Consider the following 5654-nt stretch of genomic DNA (forward strand, 5'->3'; position numbering starts at 1 on the left):
TTTATTTCAATGAAATTGAAGGCCCTTATTTACAGCAATAATGTCTTAAAGCTGTTGCAAAAACAGAGCAAATTGAGTATATTTTCTGGTTTAGCTTTTACCGACGATTCAGGGGAATGGTGTGCAAAGATCGATTATGCATGTTGTTTTACCTTAATTTGTAAAATCTAAGATCTAAGTTATTCCAACGAGTTGCTAAAGGGCAAAATGTAATCTCGACAATAGTCTCAATTGTACACGCGAGACTTTATATCGTTTTTCTTGACTTCAAGAAACGAACTATGTTAGTGATCGAATCCTCGGCTCCGGCTGAAAGTATGGTCACAATAAATGAGAAGGAAAAGAGGTATCGCGACCTTAGGAGAGAGCTACGGTGACTGTACTGTACTGGGCGACCTTCTAGACTATGCAGATAAACCCAAGCACGCGGGGCTCTGCAAGGGTAGACGAACACCTTCCCTAGCTGCTCGTGGGAACAACCTTGACAACGCTAAATCCAATTGTGAGTGCGGTTCCAAACAAACGAATGCGCAGAGCACCCATCAATGGATGGAACTGCTGAAAATAATTTGGGTGGAAACACGATGACGGACCGATGATTGTAGAGGAAGCCAATTTAATGTAATTTCAAAAATGAAAATTGTCTACGAACAGGAGGTTTCACGGATTGGAACGGGATTGGAAGCGTAACATCGCAGAATGACTGCCAGACTGGTGAAGTGTATTTTTCCGCACCTTGCTGGTTTTGCAAGTGATCACGATTGCGTGAATTCGCATGCAGATAAGTGCAATTATCCGCTAACTTGGGATGCTCGAGACCCTTTTGCCGATGGATTGAAGTGTGAAACGTTTGTCTGACGTAGTTCGACCTTAATTTTGTTAAGCCGAGCGTTTAAAGTCCTTCATTTACGTAGTTTGCTTGTTTCAATAAAATGAAAATAAGTTTAATTCGCGTACGCTTTATTTCGACACTCCAGTTTTTCTCTCTTTCGTTCGCTCGCATTCTCACTCCCTCTGATGTCGCCTAGCGAGATCAATGCAGTCAAAATATTTTTATTTTAACTGTTTTAATACACGAAAATAAACTTAAAATATGATATAATTATTATACAACGGCAGAATGATCTGAGTAAGCTCAGTCTTTATAAAAGACAGAACAGATCCAATCCATAAAATAACCATATATAATTAATCAATCAATAAAGACTATACTAGGTTTAGACACTTTTCTTTGGCATTCCGGCATTGTTTCACATAATATAGCCCAGGCAATAGGTACTTTTACCTAAAAAAAAAATATTAAAGAGATTAAAATTAGTAATATAGTATTTTTGAAATCCTGAAAAACACTAAGTTTTCTAACCCCCCCCCCCCCCCCACACATACACTTATGTTTCGCAGCCAATTTGAGAAGAGGCGAAATATCCGTGATTTCACAAATATCTCCTGTTTGGTACATCCTATATGAAAAGTCCTGAAATTGAAGTTATTATCGATTAATTATTAATTGTGAGCATTATCAATAATCTTATTATATTATTAAAATATTATCATTGTTTTAATAATCCAATCCACATGCATGGATGTTTTGATGAATGAATTGATAGATGGATGGATTGATGAACGAATTGTTGGATGGATGTATGAGTCGATAAATGTATCAGTGGAGGGATGGATTTTAGGAGTATCTTTCGATGTATTTATATTGAGGTTTATGTTTTGGTAACTGTTCATCGTTTTGATATTCTCAATGGAGCCGTTTGTGCTTCGATTATGCAATCCTTCTCTGGCTGTTCTTGTTCTTAGCTTGAGTTCTCTTCTTTCTCATTTTGAGAAATTTTAAGGATGTTAATTTGGATTTCTTCCTATCCTTCCTCTTCCTCAGATTTTCTTAAACTCTCGGCAACGGTTGTGCCATCTCGACCGTTGCACTGCATGCAAATGACGGGACATTTCAGCCCTGCCTTCCTGCAACTACACCCTGAGCCGCGTCTTTTTTTATATTTGCAGGAGACGAATTTGAGAAGAGTCTCAGGAGAAGGCTCTTGTACCGCTCTAACTGGAGTCTAGCCATTCGTACTTCTCTTCCATCCCCATTTTTCCATATTCTTCTGAACACCACACCAAGTTTAGATCTGATGTAAGGTTTTGGAATGAGTGCTGTTTTAATGCTGCGATAGTAGCTGGAAGACAAGCAAAATTGAATTTGTTTTTGTCCCCGATCGAGTCATTACGACACAATATTCTGCTCCTGAATCTCTTCACAAATTTCTTTCCAGCAAATGCAAAAAAGGATGATACTCATTATGTGGTTGCAGTAAGGCAGGGCTGAAATGTCCATCATTTTCATGAATTGACATCGGGCAGGGCTGCGCCAAGTTTGCCGTGATTCTTAGAGACTCGGAGGAAGTGGAAGGAGAGGAAGAAATCAAAGTTACCATCCGAAAACTTCCGTAAACTGAGAAGGAGGGTTTAGGTGAAGAAGTAGAACCACCAGAGAAGGACAATTTTAACCCTCCATCGCTACATTAATCAATTCTTATATCCATCCATCCATCCATATGGTTTAGGCATAATGGAGAAACCGTAAGAAACTAAACGCGTCCCTTACTTAACCTCATGGGTGGTGTAAAAACGAGTACAATTATTAATAATAATTATTACTATTAATGGTGTAATTGTTGTCGCGGTAGGATTTGAGCTTTCCGCTCATGACTTAGATGGATATGTTGGCGGTAGCATTGCTCCTGACAGAGTTTCCCATGCCAAATAGGCTGATAACGAAGAGGAGAGAGACTAAGAAGAACACCAAAACCCAAGTAATAATGGGGAGTATATTAAAGATATTGAAACGCTTGTCGCTTCCCGAGGATCATCGGGGCGCCCCTGGAGCCACAGCTGGGGCCACAGCATGCGGGACGGTGGTCCCGCAACCACCTCGACTGAAATACCGTGGGAGAGCATCAATTGGGATACCACAATGAAAGAGGAATTGGTGCGTCTTTATTACGAAAGTGAGAAGTTTGAAATGAAAATCAAAAAGGCACACAATTTAAGAACTAAATTTTCTGCAAAGTATCCTAATATACAGAAAGTCGCACTAAGAGATCTTATCGCTAAGTAGGACATCAAGACTAATCTACACGTGGCAGAAGACCGAGAAATGTAGAGGAAGCCGCGTTATACGGTCAAGCAGGAGCAATTGGTGTTCTGCCGTTAGAGGCAGAAGCAGAAGTTCAGCAAGCAAAAAAGCGACGAAAATGGACATACCATATGAACAGAGATGTTATGCGCCTTTATTTTTTGGCAAAGAAATGTGAGCAAAGTGTGAGGAGAGAACATCATGGACTCTTCTCACTTAAATACCTAGAGCTAGCCATAAAAATAATTGAGCAGAATCTAGTAGATCAGAAACGTTCAATATCTGTAAACAGTTTGCTTTTGGCTGTTGAAATAGCTGCTATCAAAATGGAAGTGGCACAGCAGTTTCCTATTGATGAACTTGCCTTGGAAGATGTGTAAAACGAAGGCTTGAATGAAGCTGAAGGCATAGGTGCTAGGGATAATGAACATCATGTGCCGGATCCACTACAACCATATCCGAATAATAGTGATGATGTGCATAGCGAAATCCCAGAAAAACTAAATCACCTTGAAAGGAATTTTGGTCATGCTTTACTAGAGTTCAGATGTGTAGAACCAAAACTAAGGCATTCACTCCCCAAAATAAACATAACAAGTGATCTGCGTGCACTAAGAGAACATCTTAACCGCAAGGTTTTACCTACGTATTTGAACGCAACACAAACTGCGTTAGAGGTACAAACTCTTGAATACCGTGCAGCTGTGGTAACCATTAGAACGTTGGGCCGGAAAACTAGGCCTGCAAATGTAATTTTTGTCCTACCATGGGATCGAGATCCACCATGGAAAATCAGGTTGGATATGGATGTCATTACAGTAAGGTGCATTGGGTCGATTAACTCAAAATAAAAAAGGAAATAGAACCAGAAAGCTGATAAATCATGTTTCTAAGATCATCCACCCTCGGCACATTGAGACATTAACACGAGCAATACTGGATAAGATTATGGACTCCCAACGGGAGAGATTTGATGTTTTTACTGCCAGACTGCATCGGTACAAGAAAAGTAGTGCACAAGGCAACAAAATCGAAACTTTCAGACAGATTTCCCACTCCATGGTTCAAACTGGGGAAAGCAAGGACAAGCAATAGCCCTGAAATGCAACTGACAAACACCACAGCTTTGGATATTTCAGCAGTCTTGGAAAGGGCAAGTAACTGGAAAGCTCCAGGTCCGGACACGGTGCATAGCTTCTGGTACAAGTACCTAACGAGCGTGCAGCTTGCGTTGGCAGGGTGTTTTCACAAGATCCTTGAACACCCAATGATATCCACATGAAGTTCGGACTAGATAAATGCAGAACAGTGCATTTAATCAGAGAGAAATTAGGGACCGCAGAGTTAGAAAAGGAGTTCGAAAATGACACCGAGGCAATGGCTGCAGGTTAATCATATAAATATCTGGGAATTCTTGAATCTAAGGGTATTCAGCATACAATAGTTAAGACAAGTCTAACGACTGCCTTTACTACGAGACTTAGATTGATTATTAATAATTTTCTCAACTCGGCAAACAAAATCAGGACAATTAAGACATATGCTATCCCTGTCCTCACATACTCCTTCGGACTCATCGAGTGGTCCAACACCGGCCTCGAAAAGTGAAACAGAATTGTCCGCGTAGAAGTGACGAATAAAATAAAATCTCTTCATGTACCATAAAAAATCCGCGATTGAAAGGGTAGTTCTATCACGACATATAGGGGTTAGAGGTGTTGTCGATGTAAAAAAATGGTGTGAGTCACAAGTTACACAGTTGAAAGACAATTTAACAGCAAACGAAATTTTGCGCTTCACAGCACGATCTGCAAAGCGGATCTTGACTACACGCCTTTGAATTTGTTCTCAGATGAGGCCTTGAATATCAGAGCAGAAACCATAGGGGAATTAGAAATACATTGGAGGCAGAAAGTTATCCACGGCGAACACCCCAAAACGTTAGATCAGTATGAAGTGGATAGTGAGGCAGCCAATATTTGGCTAAGAAAGGGTTTTCTGCATCCAGAGACGGAAGGATTCGTTATTGAGATGCAGGACAAGATTGTTAGCACCAGGAATTATTGCAAACACGTATTAGATCAGGAAATGGTTGACCGGTGCCGATTATGTGGAGATACCAACTCACAGTGGGGTGAAATCGGAAAACGAGGTTCAAAATGACATTTAGAACGCAATTATGCATCGATTTTAGAATTTTTTTTTTTTTTGAAAAATTCAGAACTAAATTTTTCAGAAAATGGTGAGAGTAGATTTTTTATTTTTTTGTTTATTTAATTTTTATTTTAATGCAAACATCGAAAAAAATGTCGATTTTTCTAATTTCATTTTTTATCTTCTAGACAAAATTTTTCTTATACTTCTCGTCCCTTGAATTTAGTGCTCAGGGGTATAAGAAATATAAAAAAAATCTTAACTTGCATAGTTAATTGTTATAAACAAATTGTATTAACAAATACTCAACATTAAGGGTTATTCGGCTTCAACGTATATTTCTGCTCTGAAATCGCTT

The 5654-nt window shown here is 39.4% G+C and overlaps 1 protein-coding gene across 6 annotated transcripts in view; it reads left to right on the forward strand.

The window, feature by feature from the left end:
- Positions 1–5654, forward strand: part of LOC117179438 (E3 SUMO-protein ligase PIAS3) — a 191210-nt gene that overhangs the window by 93480 nt on the left and 92076 nt on the right. The gene's annotated exons all lie outside the window — the stretch shown is intronic.

The sequence above is a fragment of the Belonocnema kinseyi genome, chromosome 9, assembly GCF_010883055.1.
Source record: "Belonocnema kinseyi isolate 2016_QV_RU_SX_M_011 chromosome 9, B_treatae_v1, whole genome shotgun sequence".
Classification (NCBI taxonomy): Eukaryota; Metazoa; Arthropoda; class Insecta; order Hymenoptera; family Cynipidae; genus Belonocnema; species Belonocnema kinseyi.